The following is a 26,900-nucleotide window of genomic DNA, read 5'->3' as shown; positions in this document are numbered from 1 at the left end:
AATACTAAATTTGGAAGGCTTTCAAACCGGAAGAAATAAAAAATCGGGAACAACATGGACAGGAGAAAGGAAGAGACTTCATGGGGAGAAAATGAGGGAATACTGGAAAAATAGGAAACAACAACAAAGGAAGAAGAGGTACTGAAGTTGTTTACGTGATACTAGTTGGTAAATACTATTGCAAAAAAAAAAAATTGTAGTACCGGTTGTTTGTAATTAAACATTCCCTATTTTACACGTTGTCACACAGAAAATAATTACCGTGCGAGTACCAAACTCGGTAGCATTAATGTCGCAGATATGGTGAAGAGAAATAATACAGAATCAATCCAACCGAAACACTTTTAATGTGCCGCTACGTTACATCATACCATAACTGCTACAAAGGGGCGCAATATGGCACTCCATCAGTGTCCAGAAGAGTCTGAAAGAGCAGGATTGTATTCTGCACAGCAGAAAGAAGCACGTCCGTACATAAACTGGCTACCTTACTTCATATGCTGCGCTTCAGATCAGCATATGTCTGAATGTTCCCCTGGTAATTCCTGTCCTTCAGGTAGCCTCACAACCAGAAATCACAGGGAGTGAGATCTTGTACGGATACCATTTTAGAATGCTTCGAAGCACCTCCCGTACAGTGGAGCATGGGATATTCAACTGTCGTGACACAGCACGCACACTGCCTGACGATCGGGAACTGCGTGCAGCGTTGTCTGCCATAGCAACAGCGAATCCATCAACCACCTGTGGTGCAACCGGTCGTCGGCCTCTTCGCGGAGCGAAACCCAGTTCTCCACTTGATTCGAACTGCTTCATCATGCTCCGCAAAGCATGTGGGCGGGGGCGGGGGGGGGGAGGGGGGAGGAAGACGACCCTTCCATAATCCTTTCAGCCGGCGATATTCTCGAAGTGCAGCTGCAGCGTTACTGTTGTTTTGATAATAGACCTTCACCAATAACGCCCTGCTCCTTTTATCCAAGCTATGATGACACGTCGAAAAATACCCTGGGACTGGTCAGGTTGTGATTATGAATCACAATGACCGACAACGGCCTCTGGTGACTGTAGTTGAACTGGACCGTGGGGCTGTGACGCATAGACATCATGCACCCCATACTCTGGACATTAATGCTACCAAGTTTGGCACTCGTACGGTAATTAGTTTCCGTGTTATGACATATTAAAGAAGTAAAGTTTAATTATAATCACCCGATATTATAACGACCGTGAAAACGGCATTCACGCTAACTCTTGTTCGATTGGTCGAGAATTTAAAAGCCGCGATTGCTTGCAATCACTGAATCTATGTTCGCGCCGCCTCTTGGCAAATCCACGGATTGTGCAGAAAACACAATCTAGGATTACTGTGCTGCCCGTATGTTTTATATGCTGATTATATGGAGAAATTAAATTTATAGTCTGGTCAAGTTAGTCGTGTAGTTACACTACTGGCCATTAAAATTGCTACACCAAGAAGAAATGCAGATGATAAACGGGTATTCATTGGACAAATATATTATACTAGAACTGATATGTGATTACATTTTCACGCAATTTGGGTACATACATCCTGAGAAATCAGTATACAGAACAACCACCTCTGGCCGTAATAACGGCCTTGATACGCCTGGGCATTGAGTCAGACAGAGCTTGGATGGGGTGTACAGGTACAGCTGCCCAAGCAGCTTCAACACGATACCACAGTTCATCAAGAGTAGTGACTGGCGTATTGTCACGAGCCAGTTGCGCGGCCACCATTGACCAGGCGCTTTCAGTTGGTGAGAGATCTGGAGAATGTGCTGGCCAGGGCAACAGTCGAACATTTTCTGTATCCAGAAAGGCCCGTACAGGACCTGCAACAGGCGGTCGTACATTATCATGCTAAAATGTAGGGTTTCGCAGGGATCGAATGAAGGGTAGAGCCACGGGTCATAACACATCTCAAATGTAACGTCCACTGTTCAATGTGCCGTCAGTGCGAACAAGAGGTGACCGAGACGTGTAACCAATGGCACCCCATACCATGACGCCGGGTGATACGCCAGTATGGCTATGACGAATACACGCTTCCAATGTGCGTTCACCGCGATGACGCCAAACACGGATGCGACCATCATGATGCTGTAAACAGAACCTGGATTCATCCGAAATAATGACATTTTGCCATTCGTGCACCCAGATTCATCGTTGAGTACACCATCGCCGGCGCTCCTGTCTGTGATGCAGCCCTTGTCTCCGAGCTGATAGTCCATGCTACTGCAAACGTCGTCGTACTGTGCGTGCAGATGGTTGTTGTCTTGCAAACGTCCCCATCTGTTGACTCAGGGATCGAGACGTCGCTGCACGATCCATGCGGATAAGATGCCTGTCGTCTCGACTGCTAGTGATACGGGGCCGTTGGGATCCAGCACGGCGTTCCGTATTACCCTCCTGAACCCACCGATTCCATATTCTGATAACAGTCATTGAATCTCGATCAACGCGAGTAGCAATGTCACGATACGATAAACAGCAATCGCGATAGGCTACAATCCGACCTTTATCAAAGTCGGAAACGTGATGGTACGCATTTCTTCTCCTTACACGAGGCATCACAACAACGTTTCACAAGGCAACGCTGGTCAACTGCTGTTTGTGTATGAGAAATCGGTTGGAAACTTTCCTCATGTCAGCACGTTGTAGGTGTCGCCACCGACGCCAGCCTTGTGTGAATGCTCTGAAAAGCTAATCATTTGCATATCACAGCATCTTCTGCCTGTCGGTTGAATTTCGCGTCTGTAGCAATTTTAATGCCAGTAGTGTAGATAGCGACTAAGTGCTAGTCGTAAAGCTTTTTAAGTAAAATGCACTTTATGAACATTCTACATCTTTATTCTTCATGTGTAAATTTTCAACCCTCTGCCGCTATAGGGCACCGAATTGCAGAGTGTCTGACATGACCATGTCGGTACCTGAGAAACAGCGCGATTTAATCGAGTTGCTAACCGTGGGTGAGTTCGTCCACACGTGGCGCACCCTTTCCTTCAGCATGACAATACCCGACCCCTCACGAGGGCTGCGACATTTGCAACAGTCCGACGCCCCTGGTTCTCTGTCATCGACCATCCTTCACACAGTTCCGACATGGCGCTATCCGATTTTCATCTGTTTCCAAATCTTAAAGGACACCTTCGAGGACTTCAATTTGATAGTGATGAAGAGGTGCAAGCAGAGGTGAGGTTGCGGCTGCATCAGCAAACAGTCTGCAGTGACGGTCTCAACAAACTGATCTCCCGTTGGAAGATATAAGTTTCTCGCCAGGGTCACTATGTTGGGATATAAATATGTGAACATGAAGAATGAAGATGTAGAATGCTAATAACGCTCGTTTTATTTTAAGATATTTAAGAGTTTCACATAAAAAATTCGGAGGCATTACTTTTAATACCCCTTTGTACTTGGAATGAAAGTTAGGTTAAGTATTGACTGAATGTTCAAGCTGCATGCTCCCCATGGGGGCATTCTGGTCTCTACCTTCTTCCTCCTGCTGTCAGAAACTTAGTTTATATAGCAATTTAAGTAGTTTGTGAGGGTGATATGCTTCTCCTTTGTGCTTTAAGTGATACGTGGCCAGGTATTTCCTTGTGAGTTTTCGGCCTTTGACCACAGACGTTAAGTATATTGATGTACGTTGGACAAAACCATCTGCATATTCTGGAACAGCGTCAATGAGTGATTCGAAACAGTCGTTAACAGAATTTCTTCAAAACGTGTATAATATTCCCCACATCCAGTCCTCCGCAGTAAAGTAGAAGATACTTCTCTTTTTGCAGAATGTTAAGACAAGTCGATCCCATGTCTTAAATGCCAGCTTCTACGGTAGGTTACGCCGAAGAACGAGTGTATAAGTTGCAGAGTAAGGCTACGGGCATACCTGTTTTCAGGTGGTTAAAGTAATCCAGCTTGAAACTTGCACTGTCTGTTTCCAAAGAGGTGGATCCGTAAAGTACATAAGCTATGGGCTGCACCCACAGTACTTGTTGTATCCATTTTCGCTGAGGTAAAGGCATAAAACACTCGGTTTTGTTGGTAGTTTTGCATTGTGGTAAAAAATGAAAGTGAAGGTAAGTTACAGCTTGTTGAAGGAACAGTTTTCCTTTGAATCTGGTGAGCTCTGGCGGTACAAGTGTGCTTGGTTCGCCAGATTTGCCGTTCCAAAGCGGAAGGAAAACCTGCCAAAGAGGTAGTGTGATTATTATCTGAGGAGTAACGACAAAAAATTTGTAAATTGCGAAAAACTTTATTTATGAAACACGAGCGCACGGAGCATTAGGCAAGCTTTGTGATTGAATTTAAGAGTTTCTAGCAAATAGAGCACGCCGTATCATTCTTATCGGAGAGACATCTCCTGACTTAAAAGTAACTTCGGGCGTACCCCAATGGAGTGCTACAGGACTACTACTTATCGCTATACGTATAGACGGCCTAGTGGATACTTTTCTGTTTCTATAGAAAAGTAGAAAAGCTAAAAAACTGCAACGAAATGCAGGAAGACCTACAAAGCATCGCCTCTTAGTGCAGTGATTGGCTGCTGACGCCATTTTTCGGGGCTCAGTTCGAAGCGTGATTCATCACTTAAGATAATTCTACTCCAATCAATGAGTCTTCAGGCCGAAGACGGGTCCGGAGCATCGCTGGACAACGGTGGGGTACCAACCTCACTGTCACTCACCAGATTGCCCAAAATCCAGGAATGATCACTTCGACTGTCATCCGCGGCACCCGTACAACACAGTAGTACGTCGACAATATTGTACTCTCCGTTTTGTTGCCCTTCATGGCAAGTACTCCCGGGATTACATTTCAGCCAGATAATGCCCGCCCTCACACAGCGAGACTTTCTACTGATTATCTTCGTGCCTGCCAAACCCTACCGTGATCAGCAAGGTCACCGGACCTTTCCCCATTTTGGGAACTTTTGGAACGTTTGCTGGGTACTCCAATAGCTCAGGATTTTGACTGTCTAACGCATAAAATGGACAGAACTTCGCAAGATATCTGTCAGAAGGACATCGAGCAACTCTATCAATCAACGCTAAGCCGAATAATTGCTTGCATAAGGCATGAGGTGGACCAACGCGCTACTGACTTACTCCATTTGTGAAGTTCTTTCTCTTGAATAAATCATACCATTCTTTTGAAACTGTACTGGTTCATTTGTTTGTATATGTAAATCACATATACCGGTGTCCATTCCGTTCGGATAATTCCTTTGTGGTGGATCGTTTCTATTTATCCTAGAGTGCATATGGCGGCAGTTTTTGCTTCAGGTTCCAATTTGTTGTGAAATGTGTATAAACCTTCATAAAGAATAAAATTACATTTAATTCAGTAATCATAAATTCTGTGAATGGGGCTGTATCTTGGAGAACATTATTTCCACCGTATGGCCTGTAGGCTACATGCCTAAATATGTATGTACGTATATCTTTAAAATGTCATTATCGTGCAGGAGGTAGTATTGATCAAGACTAGAATAAACTCTCCAATATATATGTGTGTGTGTTCGCAGAACCAATACCTGTTTTAATTTACGCCACACTATCCTCTCATTACTGCTCTATAGGCAGTGCTGCACGTGGCTGTCACGCATCCCGACACATAATTCAGCCCTTCTTCACAGTAAATCACGCACTCTCTCAAACACACATCGAACTGCGTCCCTCATATAGGTAGCATGCTCCTGTAACGTCCGCACAGTGTCGATAGGTTCGACAGAAACCAATGGCTTTAAATACCTCCATAGCCAAAAAGCCAATGGATTGAGGTCAGGTGAACGAGAAGACCACGCTACTGCACCTCAACGACCAAACCATGATCCAGTAGAGGTTGCGGTGCGGTACAGACACAAGAGATGTAGAAAATGGGATGGTGCCCTGTTGTATAATAAGCATAGCCGTTATCTTTCCTTAAGGGTAACGTTCTTCAGTAACGCTGATGATTCATCGCCCAAAAACTATCAATACCGAGCACTTATTAATCTGTTTGACAAGGTGTGTAATTCCACGAGTCTGACAATGACTGATACTCAAACTATCACGATGCCTTACCTTCATGATTGCTCGAGGATAAGCATCTGTACACACCTGCGTGTTGTGGTAATATACTAGGCATCTCTTGAAAATCCTTCCTCGTCTGCAAATAAAACGTGGGCTCTGAAATGCGGATCTTCAGCCATCCAATACCTGAGCTGTAACTGGACATGGTCTGCTGGCCGAATAGCATGCACAGTTTGCATATGAGAAGAATGTACCACCAAGTAACACGCATTAATCGTCGCAAGTTCAAAACTGGTTGAAATGGCTCTGAGCACTATGGGACTGAACATCTGAGGTCATCAGTCCCCTAGAACTTAGAACTACTTAAACCTAACTAACCTAAGGACATCACACACATCCATGCCCATGGCAGGATTCGAACCTGCGACCGTAGCGGTCGTGCGGTTCCAGACTGAAGCGCCTAGAACCGCTCGGCCACATCGGCCGGCATCGTCGCAAGTAAAACAGCCATTATATCAGCAGGTATTAGTTTCAGGACATATAATTATCGGAACTTTCCTTCTAGTTTTGAGCAGTACTACCTTCCAGCAATTTGTGAAACATTTTTTGGACCACCCTGTGTTTCAAGAAACAAACAGTATCAACTTTTAGCAAAATGAAGACGACTAAAGGGAAGAAAACACTAACAGCAGAATCCATTAGCGAGGCGTCCGTTTTGCCGCACCGTCCATCTACTGAAAGGGCAGTTAAGAGCAGTGTTCCCAGCCAGACACAGAAGATAACGGACGAGTTCAATTTCTGCGCGAAGCAGAAAGCGATGTCGGACGACGAGCGGCAGACCCGTGCACTGTTTTGGTCCCACTCAGCGGCGCGGGCCGCGGCTTGTAATGGCGGTGCCTAGAACAATACATGTGTGCGCCGGCTACCGGCCCAGGAGCTGGGGGGTGGCGCTAATCCTGTTTGCTCTGCGCAGGGGCCGGATACCCGCCCGCTGCACACACGTTTCGGCCGTACTGTTTTGTGCACGCGGTGCGTCCGCTCTGTGCTGCTGCTGTCTGGTGACAGGGAGAGCTGAAAGCAGATTAAAGCGCCTCCCAGAGTCCGCTCCATCAGGCGGAGAGCCAGATCACTACAAACCCAACGCTGGCTTTGTTTTCTAAGCCTCCTGTCCACGCTTCCCCATGTCGAGAGAGTCGATCAGTCTGTGTAGACCCGCCCGTGCTTTTGCTTTTGCATAATTATTACTTTCTCAATAACAGGTTTCGTAAAATAAGACATACTTCCCTTACTAGCTAGTAACAGAAACACGAGTTCTTTATCGCTTGCAATTTGGGATTTGAGATCTCTCACAGGCAGCATCTAATTAAGCTTCTGAAGAAGAGAGTCATCGAGTATAGATTTAAGTGTCAGGAAGTCGTTTCTAAAATTATTTGTATGGAGTGTAGCCATGTATGGAAGTGAAACATGGAAGATAAATAGTTTGGACAAGAAAAGAATAGAAGCTTTCGAAATGTGATGCTACAGAAGAATGCTGAAGATTAGATGGGTAGATCACATAACTAATGCGGAGGTATTGAATAGGATTGGGGAGAAGAGAAGTTTGTGGCACAACTTGACTAGAAGAAGGGATCGGTTGGTAGGACATGTTCTGAGGCATCAATGGATCACCAATTTAGCATTGTAGGGCAGCGTGGAGGGTAAAAATCGTAGAGGGAGACCAAGAGATGAATACACTAAGCAGATTCAGAAGGATGTAGGTTGCAGTAGGTACTGGGAGATGAAGAAGCTTGCAGGGGATAGAGTAGCGTGGAGAGCTGCATCAAACCAGTCTCAGGACTGAAGACCACAACAACAATAACAATTTTAAATAGAATGCAATGAAGCAGCTTGTTGACAGTTTCATGCAACAGCACTACACAATACTTGTTGCAGTCTTAAGATGCAAATACTGATCTGAAAAACTTTTTGGATATTTGTGGTGAGTTCCTACGGGACCACACTGATGGGGTCATCGGTTCCTAGGCTTACACACACTACTTAATCTAACTTAAACTAACTTACGCTAAGGACCACACACATCCATGCCCCGAGGAGGACTCGAACCTAGGACGGGGGAGGCGGGGGTGGAAGGAGCTAGGACGGGGGAGGGGGGGGGAAGAAGCTGATCGAACCATGGCAAGGCACCCAAGTCTGCGCGACTGATCTGAAGCAGCACTCGAAGTCTGTCTATCCCACTCAAGCCTCTTCAAGTGTACTCGGCTAATACAACCTAAAATCTCGAAGAGGAGACAAACCCCACCCGCAGACGTGTAAGATAATGATTCCAGGGTCAACACAGAAAATTTTTGATGGATCGCAACTCGAAACCGGATCTCCCGCTTAAGGCGAACGGTTGCCTTGACCACCCACCTATCTGGACATTCTCAGTTTTTCACGCAGTAGAAGCGTCCACTGTCCATTCTACTAGTTGCTCGCAGCGATCCCTATATTACCACCAGAGGCTCGGCTCCTGTTGTGCATCTGCACTGAAATTATCAAGGCAGCCACGCCAACAAGCATACTATACAGGATGTTTCAGTAAGAGAGCGTGAAAATGTAGCAGGAAATAAAGAATGCTCCACCGAACACTCTGAGGCAGGGAACCTGGGGTCATAGAAGCCAGATTAAGGAAGTAACTTGTCTACCGCTTTGTCTAGCTATTCTGTCTTCCAGCTCATTTACAACTAACGGGCGTACAATTTTACACATATTGTGCTGTTTATTTACTTGTACATTCTTTATTTCCTGCAAGGAAACAAGGAATTGCCAGAGCTGTATCTGCCTGTGATGTGATTCGAAACACACCAAGGGTATTTGTCAGGGTGCGTCAGAAACTTGTTCGCCGATTTCATGCTTGCATTGCGGTTGATGGCCGTCAGTTTCAACAAATTTTGTAAAGTACAGTTCAAATGGTACTTTCATTGTCTCAGTCGTGGTATTTGCAGTTAACTGTAACTAGTATAAACAAAAACGTACACGGTAATGTAATTTTATTCTTATTATTTCCTCAAGATGACTTCTCCGATGCCAGGTTCCCTAACTCAAATTGTTCAGTGGAACTTCCTCTATCTCGTGTTAAATTTTTGCACGCTCTTACCGAAACACCCTATGCATAGGGTGAAGAAAAATTCGCGCACTCGAACTTCACACCGCGATTCGTCACGCACTGGCAATACAGAAATTTTTCTCACAAAATTTCCTCCTGCGCGTATTTTGGACAGTAAATGGACGTTACAGATTGCCAATCTGGCAACACTGTAATCACTTGTACGATAACTACATCTGTCAGGATAGAACGCTAGCAATGTGCAGTTTGAGCGCTGGGTAGCGTTTGGGTTATCATGCAGGAGATCGAGGGTTCGATTCGGCGTAGAGATTTAGTTGTTTTATTTGCTAAAAGTAGTCGGCGTGGTACGGTATCTGGCGTCTTAACAGTAGTACAGTGAGTACAGTTTGTCTCCTACAGAAGATTTGCAACTACACTATGTCATCAAAAGTATCCGGACACCACCAAAAACATACCTTTTTCATATGAGGTGCCAGGCAGTCCATATCAGCGACCTCAGTAGTCATTAGACATCGTGAGAGAGCAGAATGGGGCACTCCGCGGAACTCGCGGACTTCTAAAGTGGTCAGGTGATTGGATGTCATTTTTGCCACACGTCTGTACGCGAGATTTCCACACTCCTCAACATCCCGAGGTCCACAGTTTGCGATGTGATAGTGAAGTGGAAACGTGAAGGGACACATACAGCACAAAAGCGTACAGGCCGAACTCGTCTGTTGACTAACAGAGACCGCCCAAAGTTGAAGAGGGTCGTCATGTGTACTAGGCAGACATCTATCCAGACCATCACACAGGAATTTCAAATTGCATCAGGATCCACTGCAAGTACGGAGACAATTAAGCGGGAGGGGAGAAAACTCTCATTTCATGGTCGAGCGGGTGCTCATAAGCCATACATCACGCCGGTAGATGCCCAACGACGCCTCTCTTGGTGTAAGGAGCGTAAACATTGGACGATTGAACAGTGTAAAAACGTTGTGTGGAGTGACGAATCACGGCACACAATGTGGCGATCCGATGGCAGGCTGTGGGTATGGCGTATGCCCGAGCACCTTTTCATAATGCACGGCCTGTGGCGGAGTGATTACACGACAGTAACATCCCCTAATGGACTGGCCTGAACAGTGTCCTGACCTGACTCCTATAGAATACCTTTGGGATGCTTTGGAACGCCAACTTCGTGCCAGACCTCACCGACCGACATCGATACCTCTCCTTAGTGCAGCACTCCGTGAATAATGGGCTGCCATTCCCAAATAAACCTTCCAGCACCTGACTGAACGTATGCTTGCGAGAGTGGAAGCTGTCATCAGGGCTAAGAGTGGGCCAACACGATACTGAATTCCAGCATTACCGATGGAGGGTGCCACGAACTTGTAAGAAATTTTCAGCCATTTTCGATTACTTAGTGTACGTACAAAGAACACAGAAATGGAAATCGTTTTCATGGCCAGCTTCTAGAGAAGCCTTTTGCATGTCACGGACGCGAATTGTTTCACACCACTGCCTCTACTAGATTCAAAACTTATTTTGTGTGTACCCTTCCCCAATAGTCCCATAGATTAATACCATCTATTACTATTGCCATGTTCAGGTCCATTGTATTTTGTTACGTCACCAGTAGGACTACGAAATGCTTTACAAATAATTTCAATGAGACCATTGGTGGAGGGTACACTGCAAAAAGGTTTGGTGTCTAGTAGACGCAGTGGCGCAAAAGAATTCGCGTCCAATACGTGTAAATGACTTCTTTATAAACTGGCCAATGAAAACGATTTTATTTCTATTTCTGTGTTCATAGTATGTAATTGCAAATGTTTTATAGAACACCCACAGGAATAGCTATATGACGATTACGATGCCAGATACCGCATCACGTAGGCTACTTTAAGCAAATAAAAATAAATAAATCTCGACCTGGAATCGAGCCCTCGACCTCTAGAATGCAGTCTCCCGCACCAGTTGCACAGAGCTATTTTCCCTACTGACAGTGGTAGTTACCCCACAAGCGATTACTGTGTTGCCAGATTGCCAATCTTTAACTTGCATTTAGTGTCCGAAATACGCGCAGGACGTAATTTTATGAGCGACATTTTTGTATTGCCAGTGTGTGAAGAATTGCGTTTCGAAGTCCGAGCACGCGAATTTTTCTTCACCCTATGTACAGGGTGAGTCACATAAGAGGTAACACCCCTTTCATTTCGTGAACGACTACGCGTGTCGAAAGGCGGTTCTCGGAAAATGTTAGAACGTTCTGTTTGGTTCATGTTTATAGTCCTGAAATTACCTAAGATACTGACGGAAGTATGTTTTTAACTGGAACCGTACACCTTTTATAACTGCAATGGATAGTTCTTGATAAAATAGTGATATAGCTTTTGATAATTTTGACGTTGAAACCTATTATAAAAGATTCGAGGAACGTCCTAGAATGGGAGAGAACGGTGCCCTAGAACGGCATCTGCTATGCAAACTGGCCGAGCGGTTCTAGGCGCTGCAGTCCGGAACCACGCTGCTGCTATAGTCGCAGGTTCGAATCCTCCCTCGGGCATGGATGTATGTGATGTCCTTAGGTTACTTAGGTTTCAGTAGTTCTAAGTCTAGGGGACTGATGGCCTCAGATGTTAAGTCCCACAGTGCTTAGAGCCATTTGAACCATTTGCTGTGCAAACACTGCCACGCAGATGTCTCGGAGCACGCTGCGAAATTGTATTGTGTAAGGTAGACCAAGGCTACGAAAATAAAGCTTTATTTCCCCTTGAACCAACTTACAGCCTAGATGCAGGTTCACCTAGGAATATTGTACACTCCTGGAAATGGAAAAAAGAACACATTGACACCGGTGTGTCAGACCCACCATACTTACTCCGGACACTGCGAGAGGGCTGTACAAGCAACGATCACACGCACGTCACAGCGGACACACCAGGAACCGCGGTGTTGGCCGTCGAATGGCGCTAGCTGCGCAGCATTTGTGCACCGCCGCCGTCAGTGTCAGCCAGTTTGCCGTGGCATACGGAGCTCCATCGCAGTCTTTAACACTGGTAGCATGCCGCGACAGCGTGGACGTGAACCGTATGTGCAGCTGACGGACTTTGAGCGAGGGCGTATAGTGGGCATGCGGGAGGCCGGGTGGACGTACCGCCGAATTGCTCAACACGTGGGGCGTGAGGTCTCCACAGTACATCGATGTTGTCGCCAGTGGTCGGCGGAAGGTGCACGTGCCCGTCAACCTGGGACCGGTCCGCAGCGACGCACGGATGCACGCCAAGACCGTAGGATCCTACGCAGTGCCGTAGGGGACCGCACCGCCACTTCCCAGCAAATTAGGGACACTGTTGCTCCTGGAGTATCGGCGAGGACCATTCGCAACCGTCTCCATGAAGCTGGGCTACGGTCCCGCACACCGTTAGGCCGTCTTCCGCTCACGCCCCAACATCGTGCAGCCCGCCTCCAGTGGTGTCGCGACAGGCTTGAATGGAGGGACGAATGGAGACGTGTCGTCTTCAGCGATGACAGTCGCTTCTGCCTTGGTGCCAATGATGGTCGTATGCGTGTTTGACTCCGTGCAGGTGAGCGCCACAATCAGGACTGCATACGACCGAGGCACACAGGGCCAACACCCGGCATCATGGTGAGGGGAGCGATCTCCTACACTGGCCGTACACCACTGGTGATCGTCGAGGGGACACTGAATAGTGCACGGTACATCCAAACCGTCATCGAACCCATCGTTCTATCATTCCTAGACCGGCAAGGGAACTTGCTGTTCCAACAGGACAATGCACGTCCGCATGTATCCCGTGCCACCCAACGTGCTCTAGAAGGTGTAAGTCAACTACCCTGGCCAGCAAGATCTCCGGATCTGTCCCCCATTGAGCATGTTTGGGACTGGATGAAGCATCGTCTCACGCGGTCTGCACGTCCAGCACGAACGCTGGTCCAACTGAGGCGCCAGGTGGAAATGGCATGGCAAGCCGTTCCACAGGACTACATCCAGCATCTCTACGACCGTCTCCATGGGAGAATAGCAGCCTGCATTGCTGCGAAAGGTGGATATACACTGTACTAGTGCCGACATTGTGCATGCTCTGTTGCCTGTGTCTATGTGCCTGTGGGTCTGTCAGTGTGATCATGTGATGTATCTGACCCCAGGAATGTGTCAATAAAGTTTCCCCTTCCTGGGACAATGAATTCACGGTGTTCTTATTTCAATTTCCAGGAGTGTACATGGAAATACGACATAGGCTAGACTCTAGGGCGTCACAAAGGACTTAGGAAAACTACTTCACACTTGTGTCTCTTCCCAGACTTACGTAGGTGAAACAGTGAAATCAACTGTTCGTTCTTAAAAAATAAAGAGGTCCTATGCGCCGCAAAAAACAACTGTTGTATTAAATATCTAAGTTTTTGAAGAATTTCCTGTACGTGGCTGTGTGCCTCTTAGAGGTAGAATAGATGCTGTCGGACAACTGTCTCTTCCTACACTGCTTCAAATTATATCACATGCGATACATTCGTTGAACTAAACATTTTATTAAAAATACTTTGGTGACCACCTGTACACCGCAATATAAATATACTTCTTAACGAAACATCGTCTCATGCTGAACGTAAGCGCATAATGACAGTGTTACCAGCTACGTAAAACACGCACTATCCACATACTTGACATTACAGTGCACTTGAGTACACACGTAAATGAAATAAACAATTTACTAACGATTATTTAATAACCACCCAGATCTCATAACATAAATTTTGTCTTACAAAAAGATAACTTTATTTAAGCATGTGTTCAAACTGATGACCGTGGACTGAAACGTACATTGCAGTCACCGTTCGATAGAACTATGAACAGATGTAATAACGGTGGATGTGATGGTAGAGCGTGCACTGGCGATTCGACGACACGTATCGTCTGGCGAAGTTGGGGCTTCGTCATAGACTGCATCTTTGAGTTCTCCCCAAAGAAAGAAATCAAGAGGAGTCAAATCGGGTGACCTTGCAGGCCATATGACAACAGGATTTCGTCCTATCCAACGTCCATTAAAGTTCTCATCCACTATTTGCGTTGCAATACGGGACGAGTGAGCTAGACAACTTTCGTGCTGCAGTCATTTACACTGCCGAATATCCTGTGGTAAGTCTTGCAGAAGAACCTGCAGAATGTTCGTCAGAAAGTGTGCGTAAGAATGTCCATTTAGAACGCCTGAGATGAAGTAAGGTCCAATAATGTAGTTTTATATGATTTCGCGCCATTGTCATACCTGATGAAACCATTGTGGCTGCCCAGTCGTGCATGTTATACAAATTCACATTAACGTGGTTAGTAAAAGTTGCTTCGTCGGTAAAGAGCACACGTTAGAAAAATGTAGTGTCGCCTCTTAGTTGACGAAGGGCAAATCGACAAAATTCTGTACGACGATAGAAGTCACGGTCGTCGACTGCCTGATGTAGAGACGGATGGTAGGGTCGGAAATCCTGTAGATGCAGAATGCGAATGACACTCTCCTAGCTGATTCCACATTCCTTGGTAATATGTCCCATACGACTATGCGGATTAATTAACGTCGTTGCCAGAACAGCTTCGTCATGTTCTCTGTCAATTTCAGTCCTCTTACTTGTCTTCTTCTCTAGCGTCTTAATAATTTGTGCAACTGCCTGGCGCGTCGGACTCTGGCGATCCAGATAGATAGCCCTATACCCCTGTATTCTTTTTACGGCATTTCTTTCACATTCATCATATAAAGTTAGAATATCCAACTTCTCCTTATTTCTGTACATATCAACGCGCAACGAATGTCGAAGCAGAAATGAGCGGCCTGCAGCGTAGGCAAGTAAAGAAGCAAGTGTGTGACGTTCTGACAGAGCGTAGCATGACAGCTCTGCTTGGCGGTGTTTGTACCGCTAAGGCCGATTCCGGCGACCGTGCTCTCAAATTCTAGGACATTTCACGAATTTTTTTATAAATTTCAACGTCAACATTAACAAACGCTATATCACTGTAATTGTCTCGTCAAGAGTTATCGAAAGCATCTATAAAAATTTTACGTTTCCATTTAAAAAAACGTACTTGCTTCAGTATCCTCTCGACGCTCCGACATTTACGGAAAACCATGTTTCGGTACGTGTAACAATTCACTAAATAAAAGGAGTGTTCCGTCCTACATGACTCACTTTATGTATGGTGTGTGTTCTGTCGGACATGTTTGAGAGAACAGATGCCACTCACATAGAAAGACATGTATAGTACAACCTACATCAATCTGAACTTTCTTACTGTATAGTCAAGCCGTGATCTGTCTCTACTGCAGAACGCCCCCCCCCCCCCTCCACTCCCTCCCGCCTCACCGCCCATGCACCCTACCCCCCCTCCCCCCCGCACACACACACACACACACACACACACACACACACACACACACACACACACCTTACCCTTGTAACATGCCCTTTTATTAGTTTATTGTATCCGCTCGTTCGCGGATCTGAATAGCAGCCCAAATTTAGATAATTGATTAATGTGACCGTGTACCTAATGGGCTGGCAATCGGATTGGACTGCTCAGGGGATGTTACATTCCGTATTGTCCTTCGCAAGTACTGTAATAAGTAATGTTTAGTGGTAAGAAGGACACAACACAGTTTCACAAACAAGATCTATATTCTTAGCAAAAGCACAAAATAAGGAGACAGCCACTGCCTTCGTCAATACACTGTAAATGACGGCTAATCTCAGCACAGGTTTCTTTAGTTATTCTTAATCGTCACACGCAACATCCAATCACTGTAATCCAAGTAATGCCGGTGCGGTAGACGCGGAAGTTCAATAGCGGCACTTAATATCACTGAAATCACTCTGTAATTAAACTTTCTCACTTTCCCGTATAATACTAACACAAAGGGGTTAAACCACGGCGATGGCCACTCCCTTTTGCCGGTAATTTGCCTTAATTCAACTGCTGGCTTCCGCACAGCTCTACCCGCCTCGCGGGAACCTACCACACCCTGACTTCAGCACACTCCACACTAACTGCTCTCCGCACAACTTTTCCCGCCTCGCGGGAATCTACCCAAGCAGCACTCGGCACTCCGGTGAACCCCCTCTAGCTCTCGCGACCTGCACACACACTACTCGATAGTTGCCCTGTCGACCTGTGTGAGCGCAAACTTAGTAGTAAGGGCCTGGGGACCCCTTACACCCTCCATTACCAAAGTGAAGATTTCCTTTAGCCTCAGAGCCTGTCCTAATTATCGATCACTTCCTTTACTCAAGCTGTCCCATAAATTTAAATTTCCCCGATTTGGTTAAGGTTCCTCTTCATCAAAAATTCGAACTACCTGATTAATCTTCAAGATTCTTATGTAACACAACATGTCAAAAGATTGTATTATTTAGTTATTTCAACTGTTTGCTTTCCACATTTCACTTTCGTATACGCTGAAAATCTCGATAAGTAAAACAAGAAGTACAAATAAAAAGAAATTGAGGTTTGCCTACGACACTGTAATTCAGTCACAGTCACTAAATGACTTGGAAGGGCATTTGAACGAAACTGATGGTGTTGAAAAGAGGTTGTGGTGCGAACATCAGCTAAAATAAAACAAGGTTTAACATTTAAATATTCGGATAGTAAGTTGCCGTCTCTTTATCTAAGAATAGATGATCAATGCAGCTAGCCGCTATCTCTGTGTAATGTCTTGTGTGTATAGACGTATATCTGTTGTCTTTCAGATCCCTTCACCTTCAGACACAAGTCTATACAGTAAAGTAAGGCCCTCCCAGTTCTTGGCTGATCCGTGATAAGACAGGTGAAAAATTAGACTAATGGAGGATTATTAGTATTATCTCTATTTTCATTCGCTCTCTCTCTTTCTCTCCTTTATCTATGTGTGTAAGATTTCATTACGTGATATAGTGATAAAAAAAAATCTGCCAAATAGAATCTTTGGTGGAGTCCTTCGTCTTGGTAATCAGCGGCTGGCTTGCTGTAAGAGATCTTTACATTTATTATTATTGTTAAACACTGCAGTCAGTCGGGAGAATCAATCGTTTGGACAATTTGTTCCTTTTACGAAAGATTGCGAATTCCAGATGTGTACGAAGCCTTTTTGGACGATGTCACACAGACTCAGTGATTGCAGGCTCTCTTCGACACAGCTGAAACTTCCCCACTAATTACAGGGCCAACGTGATCAACAAATGATTCAGAAAAACTCATTCGTTCATTCACTCCAGAACAAAAAAATCACAAACCTTATTTATGGAGGAAATCGTGTATTAAATCCGTCGCCATTACATGTCCAGATCTCCGGTGATTCCACGCCTTAATTATTTTCCTTTTACAATCTCTTTCTCTTCAAAACAAACCGCTAGCGGCACAAATGTTAATTGGCTCGCTTTTGCGAGAAGAAAAGCAGAATATGTATCGCTCAGAAACACGTCGATCCCTCAAAAGATACTTCAGAAGCTGTTCCCGTTAGCACTCTTAACAACCATGGAGAATGCATATATGCATCTCTGTTATTTCAAAGAATAAACGCACTAGAAAATACTTTGGCGTCGACGAGCTGTCGCCGCATATATTACGAGGAAATCAGATCAGATAACTTTTTCAAAGTGAATGAATGTGGATCGTTTGATTGAAAATGATTAATTGGTGCGTGGTAGAGGGTATTTGCTGTGGGGACATTACAAAGGCTAGTGATATATAATCGAAATGATTCACGTAATGCTGCAGGAGTAATTCCTGCAGCATCGCCTGACACTGGTAATAGTCGATGAGTTTCGTTGTTTAGGTAGAAAAATCGCTGACGATGGCTGAACTAGAGAACGTATAAAATGCATATTGTCAGTAAGAAGAAGAAGTAGAATTTGATAACTTTTCATATAAATTTCACTGTTAGGCAGTGTTTTGTCAAGGTGTCTGTCCTGAGTATAGCCTTGTATGGTCGACTTTATTTCGAAGGTAGTGATATGAATCCGTGAATTTGTAAATGATGCTTTTTTTAGGTTTGTCAGAAACAAAACCCAGATTCTGAGCCTGTAAAAATATTGTCCACATAGCACATTTCTTCTTTTTTATGTTAGTTATTCTGCGATAAATGGTGTGCTTCTTCAACGTCGGCCAAAAAAAATTTAGTGCTTACAAAGAACAAAGCTTCATAATATTGAAGTGTCCCAGTAGGGTGAATTTCAATGTCGAACGGTGCTATGAATAGTCTACTTTGTCGAGTTTTATGTGCCTGAACAACAGCAGGTAATCCTCCAGCACCTTATGCCTCTGAAACTCTTGCAGGTCTCTGAATACTGTTGACGGAATTGGAAAATCTTTTCTGGAAATAGCCGGCCGCGGTGGCCGTGCGGCTCTGGCGCTGCAGTCCGGAACCGCGGGACTGCTACGGTCGCAGGTTCGAATCCTGCCTCGGGCATGGGTGTGGGTGATGTCCTTAGGTTAGTTAGGTTTAAGTAGTTCTAAGTTCTAGGGGACTCATGACCTCAGCTGTTGAGTCCCGTAGTGCTCAGAGCCATTTGAACCATTTTTTTTCTCGAAATACCACACACCGTTCCTCCAAAAAGATATCACTGTCAACCATTGAGAAAAATTATACCACAAAATTAGTTTGCGTTCTTCTTTCTTAAGCTGAATTACGGATTCTGATAGCAAGAACTCTGCATCGTCTGGTAATCGCAGTGGGGACTGCATAGGAATACTTAATATTGCCACACTACTGGAACATCACACAGTTTGGCTAACGCGTAATCAACACTGTGAAAGAACTCGGATCTTGAAAACCACTGAGCATTTTAATTGGTTTGGTTGACGGAGGAAAGATAGCACTCGGCAATCAGAAGCTTCTATTTTCTTCTCTTCACTATCCATTATATTATTATTGTGTGTCAACATGACAGCATTATTATGAACTATATATAAATACATGCTGATCACATGCTGAAAGTCATCGCCCACAACTTTTCCTATGGAACTCAAACGTAATAGTATAACACATCAAACCGCAGATCGCTGTTCGAAACACAGAAGAGCCAGAGTGTGTAACGCCGGAAATGCATATCCTCCTGTTTCCATCTATTGTACTATAATTTTTTTCCTTGTTTTGTTACCTCAAGATATGACATTTCTGTCTCTTTATATATTGTAATTGTTTTACTGTTTATATATATATATATATATATATATATATATATATATATATATATATATATATATATATATGTTGGTTTGTTTTGTGAATATTAGTTTGTATTTATACGCTGGGTCTGGCCTAGGGAAAACTATGCTATCGAACGAATACATCGATAGGTCGTGTGGAGAACCAAAGTGTTTAGGATCTTGGGTAGTGTTAACTCTGCCGTGTGGAGCGCGGGCTGAGCAGAGGGAGTCTGGCCGGAGTAGTGCAGTGGAGCAGGTGTGTTGTGTGACGCTCCCGCGAGTTGCCGCGCGTTAGGGGTTGGGCAGCATGTAATTGCACTCGACTGGCTATAATAGTTTCTAGCACGGTGTCGCGGACGGGAAGCATTAGCTGGCACACATCAAGAGCCCGTTTCGCCTGGTGACCGTGTCGAGAAGAAGGCGCGCCAGCATCCAGCTTCTGCAACAGCGACGGCCGACAATGAGTGAATGTCGCCACCTCCTCGATCGACGACTTCAAACCTTCAATCAACCAACAAGGAAGACTAAAAGCACGTAAAGTTTCAGAACTGTATGGCAGACCTCAGCTTTTAAAATTGTTGCATCACAAAATTACAGCAACTTAGCATGAACCTTTGTTGCTCATTGTCCCAATTGCATTGCCAAGCAGGATCCCTTCCTTTTACGAAATGAACCCGAGTGTCGTTGAAATTCAAACGCCAGCATTAAAATAATATAATTCGATTTCACTGCTTTAATTTCAAAGTTCAGTTAAAGTATTCATAGCTGGCTATATTATTTAGATTACACAAGCACAAATTAAGAGTGCGAGTTTTGTTAGCATATTTTAGCTTACCTGTGACTGCAGCTCAGCTTGGTACGTACTAAATTTTACTATTGTTAAATTGTTCAGAATCATTTAATTCGAGTTCGAAGTGAAATCTCTTATTTCTAAATTGCGTAGATTCAAGTAGCTTTTGAAATGATTGTTGAGGTAGCCCAAGACCAACCGTATTTTACTGAATTTCGTAGTGCTTCAGAAAGAAAGCTCTCACTATTAACTTCAGTCACTAAATTAACTTTCGATTTTCTGGTTTTATTATTTCTTTTGCTAAATTAAGTCAGAGTGTAGCGAAATTTATTACTTCTGACAAACTTTCAGTTTTCACACTACACGTGTCAACCTTCAGTTGCCACGCTTCTAGTGCTAATTATATGTGTAATAACCTTTCTTTTTCAGTTACTATAGTAATTGTCCTTAGGACTGGCGACCGTAATTTCCCCCAAATCTCAAATATCTAATTACCGCTAGTTAATTGTTAATGTAACGGCCGCACATCTACTTTCTTTATTAACTTTACCCCTTTTCAAAATTAATTTCAACCAGTTTCATTTGCATTTTTCCTTTCATTTAGATGTAACCCTTTCCTCCCTCTTTACCGACAAATTAACTTCGGTGACGATTGCTTTTTCCCAAATTTCCATTAGGTACACGCGGTTTAATTTTTCACTGCCATTAAGGTCGATAAGTGAGGGGGAGGTTACAAGTGGACGTAGTGACAGTTATGTAGAGCTTACGGTAGATCTGAGCTGGATTTTCGTCCAGTGTAGGGGAATGACAGTGGTCTCAGTTAGCATACTACCGCATACAGAGCACTCTTATCAGATTAATAAGTGAATCAGATGTGGCAGGGAATAAATAATGCTGCGTAGACCAATGAAAATCTGTAGTTTTCCAAGAAATACAGAGTTCATTTACGACCAAACAATGACCATAGAAAGCGGAGACAGAACTCTGCCTCTTATGTGTGTCACGGAAATGTAACAAAAGAATATGAAAAAGAAATAAAACCTTATGGGGCAGTAAACAGCAGCAGCTTCGTTGGAAACACAAAGCAATAAAAAGCCCATAAAAGGAAAAGTTGTTTGTGCATCAGATGAAGTTTGAATACTGTCGATCTGCGAGGGTAACCATTCTTAAAGGCGAACTCGTTTACACAAGCAGAACGAAATACAGAATTAGGCACTGTCTTACACGAACGCTAAGGAGGTATGTATCTCACGCTTGACGCTGGTAATCGCATAAAGACTTCCACAACGATCATTAATTATTTTTTTCTCTCTGGGTTATCAGGCATATTCAGCTGAACTACTAACACAATATGAACTTTGATGTCAACGCAGATTGTACTCAAAGCGAATAAAAGTGTGGTATCTCGGGATCTTACTTAATGTTGGCATTTCTTACAAAACAGATATATTGTAGGGCACTTTTAAGCTACATTTATTGGAGCTCTTGCGTGAAGTTATGCTATTTCACTCACCACCACTCTTATGAGTCGCTAAATGTAATTGATGTTTGTGTGTCACCAGTTACCATTCTGAAACTTATATTGGAAGGAGTACTCACATGTGAACAAATACGATTGAAAGTTCAGATGAAAATAATTACGATGGCTTCATACGGTAAATCCGAGCCAAACTATTAGAAAATAAATGCAGAGTTCCATAAGTTTAAGCAAACCGAGAACGCCTAAATGAACACATCAAACGTCAGCTCATGCACCAGTAAACGAGTGTGTTTGACAGGAATGTGCTCAAAAGTAATGTCTCCGAATTTTTGTTCTGTTCTCTATCGGTTGAGGCATTACGTGTCATACATATTACTCGGTCGACTTTCCAGCTTCGTTAATGCAAATTGTAGCCCCCACCCCAACGCTACAGGGCTCCGAAATGTAGCTCATAACATGGGGGTGTGTAACGTACAGGGTTACAGTTATTGAACTGTATGGAAAAGAAACGCAAATTAGTTACAAACGACGGCGTGCACACACTTTATTCCTCATGTAAATGTCACTACAGATATTCGGATTTAGGTTATGACATGTTCGATATGCCTGCCATCATTGAGATGATGTGGCGCAGACGAATAGCGAAATTCTGCATGACCCGCTGAAGCGTCGGAACATCGATGCTGTCGATGACCACTGAAAGGTTGTTTTCAGATCGGCAATGGTTTTGGATTTATTGCTGTACACCTTGTCTTCAATATAGCCCTACAAAAATAAGTCACATGTGTTCAGATCCAGAGAATAAAGCGGACAATCGAGGCCCATGCAGTGACCTTAGGGTACTCCAGAACCAGAATACGGTCTCCAAAGTGCTCCTCCACGACTCGAAATCAGGGGATAATAATGGGGATAAAATCATCTTCCAAGATCTTCACGTACCGTTCGGTCAAGGTATAACGCACAGATTATTCCATGACTGGACACTGAACACCACACAGTCACCCGTTGAGGGTGAAGATACTTCTTAATTGTGAAATGCTGCTACTCAGTCCCCCAAATGGGCCAGTTTTCCTTATTGACGAAATCATCCAAATGAAAGTGGGCTTCGTCGCTAAACCTAGCCATAATGCGCGTACCAATTCCTAATCACACCCCGCGGTCAACCGTGCAGTTTGAACGTGCTAACGCAGACCGTTCAAAGGTTATGACGATTTCATTTCTTATAGTTCAATAACTGTCACCCTGTAACTATGTCGATGCTTCAGCTACCTTCAGAAAACTGAAAGCACGAAAACGAAGAGTTCGTCCTCCTTCAGCCTCACAATGTCAGACCAGAGACTATCGGTGCGACATCTGCAGCAATTCAACGCCATGGTTTCACTGTCATCGATCATCCTCCATACACTCCAGACTTGTCAACATCTGTTTTTCATTTTTTTTTTTTTTCAAAACTTAAAGAACACCTTCTAGGACTTCAGTTTGACAGTGATGGAGCGGTGCAAGCAATGCTGAGGTTGTGCCTCCGTCAACAAAGTCAAACATTGCTCAGTGGCCACATCAACGAACAGGTCTCTCGTTGGTGGGAATATGTTCATGACCAGCGTGGCTATGTTAAGTAATAAACAAGCATAACGAAGAAGTATGTATCATGTTAATAAGGTCTGTTTTATTTGAAGACCTTTAAGAGCTTCCACATAAAAAAATTCAGAGGCATTATTTTTCAACATGCCCTCGTGCCCACCGACCGCTGAAGATCGATGCTTGGTATTCCGAAATAGTTGCCCATGATATTACTCGAAAGGGAACTGAGATGACATATACGTCAAATTAAAGATATCTTCCCGCGGGAACATCTTTTTGATGTGTCGCTAGGGAAGATGGATGGCCAGAATGTTCTTTAGACATATGATTATCGCAGTGGATTCAAGATAACGCAAGCAAAAATCTCCAGATGTTGTTACATGATTATTATTATTTCGTAAAAACCCATTATGAGTGCCACCTACCAGCAAATTCTAGAGCTTTTCAGTTTCTTACCAGTTCAAGAAAAATATGAACAGACAGTATAGGACTGTATTCCTGACTGAACAGGAAAACGCCAGCATCTGATTCATTGCGTAGAAATTCTTGCGTGAGCATTCCGACTTTCAGATCTCGTGTTGTTGGATTTGATTTTCTCGTACTCTATATAAGTTAGAATATTGTTTACTCCATAAAGATTCGTGATATAAAAAGTTGCGAGAAATTTTAATTCGATTGTGTATACTGTCACAGAATATAGTCTTACAAATCCTGACATCAAAAGAAAAAGGAAATTTCACAGCCGGCCGTTGTGACAGAGCGGTTCTAGGCGCTTCAGTCCGGAACCGCACTGCTGCTACGATCGCAGGTTCGAATCCTACTTCAGGCATGGATGTGTGTGATGCCCATAGGTTAGTTAGGTTTAAGTAGTTCTAAGTCTAGGGGACTGATGACCTCAGATGTTAAGTCCCATAGTGCTTGGAGCCATTTGAACCATTATACTTTATGTGCGTTAAAGTAAAAATCAAATTTACAGTGATGATCCCACTTATTCTTTTGATTGCTGTTTAGTACCTGAAGTCATATCAGACCAAATCGCAATCCTTCTCCTCAGCTGAAAATAAGAAAGTGATCTGCTAATTAGCGTAGGCAGACAACCTTACAATGAGAAATCAATATGGACATTACATATTTAATTTTAAGACGGTGGTATTAGATTTGTGCAGGAATGTGATCAAGTGAAATGCGTGAGTTCTAGAGGGCTTCGACGCAGCTAATTTTCTTACATGTAGGAACCACTTTGCTGCTTGTTTTAAATCAGTTGTGGAGAATATAACCAGTGAAGGTACGCCACCTTAGCTAATGCTAGCTACCACAAAGTTTTCGACGCTTATGTTCGGATTGGGGATGTATATTCTTAAAACGCTGAAGCTCTTTCTTTGGAAATCAAACAGCGAGAGTTCCAGATACAGTGACTTTCTGAACGTTTCGGCCATTGTAACGTAGCTGAAAACTTCCGAGAGATGCATCCGTTATTCAGACAGCTGAAACTTTCCGGCTGACTTGGGCTGCACGCTGAGTCGGCCGATGTTAAATGGTTTCATTGCTGTAAATCAGTGAGAGGAACGAATTCACTGTTTAACATGCAAACAAAATTAAATAACAGGCGGTATGTGCAATACTGTCATGTTAATTATTCAAATTAATCAGAATATATTGTGTTTCAGGGGCGCGCAAGTCGTCTCTTCCGAAGCGACCATCGGCAGTTTCCAAATCTACACTCCTGGAAATGGAAAAAAGAACACATTGACACCGGTGTGTCAGACCCACCATACTTGCTCCGGACACTGCGAGAGGGCTGTACAAGCAATGATCACACGCACGGCACAACGGACACACCAGGAACCGCGGTGTTGGCCGTCGAATGGCGCTAGCTGCCCAGCATTTGTGCACCGCCGCCGTCAGTGTCAGCCAGTTTGCCGTGGCATACGGAGCTCCATCGCAGTCTTTAACACTGGTAGCATGCCGCGACAGCGTGGACGTGAACCGTATGTGCAGTTGACAGACTTTGAGCGAGGGCGTATAGTGGGCATGCGGGAGGCCGGGTGGACGTACCGCCGAATTGCTCAACACGTGGGGCGTGAGGTCTCCACAGTACATCGATGTTGTCGCCAGTGGTCGGCGGAAGGTGCACGTGCCCGTCGACCTGGGACCGGACCGCAGCGACGCACGGATGCACGCCAAGACCGTAGGATCCTACGCAGTGCCATAGGGGACCGCACCGCCACTTCCCAGCAAATTAGGGACACTGTTGCTCCTGGGGTATCGGCGAGGACCATTCGCAACCGTCTCCATGAAGCTGGGCTACGGTCCCGCACACCGTTAGGCCGTCTTCCGCTCACGCCCCAACATCGTGCAGCCCGCCTCCAGTGGTGTCGCTGCAGGCGTGAATGGAGGGACGAATGGAGACGTGTCGTCTTCAGCGATGAGAGTCGCTTCTGCCTTGGTGCCAATGATGGTCGTATGCGTGTTTGGCGCCGTGCAGGTGAGCGCCACAATCAGGACTGCATACGACCGAGGCACACAGGGCCAACACCCGGCATCATGGTGTGGGGAGCGATCTCGTACACTGGCCGTACACCACTGGTGATCGTCGAGGGGACACTGAATAGTGCACGGTACATCCAAACCGTCATCGAACCCATCGTTCTACCATTCCTAGACCGGCAAGGGAACTTGCTGTTCCAACAGGACAATGCACGTCCGCATGTATCCCGTGCCACCCAACGTGCTCTAGAAGGTGTAAGTCAACTACCCTGGCCAGCAAGATCTCCGGATCTGTCCCCCATTGAGCACGTTTGGGACTGGATGAAGCGTCGTCTCACGCGGTCTGCACGTCCAGCACGAACGCTGGTCCAACTGAGGCGCCAGGTGGAAATGGCATGGCAAGCCGTTCCACAGGACTACATCCAGCATCTCTACGATCGTCTCCATGGGAGAATAGCAGCCTGCATTGCTGCGAAAGGTGGAGATACACTGTACTAGTGCCGACATTGTGCATGCTCTGTTGCCTGTGTCTATGTGCCTGTGGTTCTGTCAGTGTGATCATGTGATGTATCTGACCCCAGGAATGTGTCAATAAAGTTTCCCCTTCCTGGGACAATGAATTCACGGTGTTCTTATTTCAATTTCCAGGAGTGTAACTGCAGGTTGTAAAGCTAATTTACAAATTGCAATGCATTCGCCCTCACTTCCATGGAAACATATCTTCATTTTAGTCCTTTGTACATAACTCAGCAGCATGAGTGACCTTCTGGAATATAAGATTGCAGTATCTGAACGCGTCAGATAAAATAACATCAGCTTTCTTTTTTTGCTTTAAATCGATAACATGAGAGACTATTCATAAAATTTTAAAGAAAGACGGACATGGAATAATGTAGGTATGTATCTCGAAGATAGGTACCAAAAGATGAGTATAGGCTCACTGGACAAAACGTTAGCCACCACAGTGTGCGAGCACAGATGAATCTTTAAGCCTATACAGGGTGTTACAAAAAGATCTATGGGATCCTGAAACAGCCAGAGTCATCTTTCCTGCAGTAATCTCACACAAACAATTCTGCTGCATCTCACGTGTGTTGCGCTTTGTGAAAAGTCTAATGGAAGAGCAAATGACAAGTTACAACCAACAAGAGTTTTGTGAAAAACTGAACAGAAATACTTTCGTAGGTCTATGATCCTGGCACAAATGTAACCGCAGAGGAGCAAACAGAACCAAAATTTAAATG

General features: G+C 44.5%; 1 protein-coding gene across 2 annotated transcripts in view; it reads left to right on the top strand.

The window, feature by feature from the left end:
• The window catches only part of LOC126259294 (atrial natriuretic peptide receptor 1-like), a 1,315,450-nt gene that overhangs the window by 740,309 nt on the left and 548,241 nt on the right, over positions 1–26,900 (top strand). The gene's annotated exons all lie outside the window — the stretch shown is intronic.

The sequence above is a fragment of the Schistocerca nitens genome, chromosome 5 (assembly GCF_023898315.1).
Source record: "Schistocerca nitens isolate TAMUIC-IGC-003100 chromosome 5, iqSchNite1.1, whole genome shotgun sequence".
NCBI lineage: Eukaryota > Metazoa > Arthropoda > Insecta > Orthoptera > Acrididae > Schistocerca > Schistocerca nitens.
The sequence above is the reverse complement of the archived record's forward strand: the minus strand, read 5'-3'. Positions and strand labels throughout refer to the sequence as shown.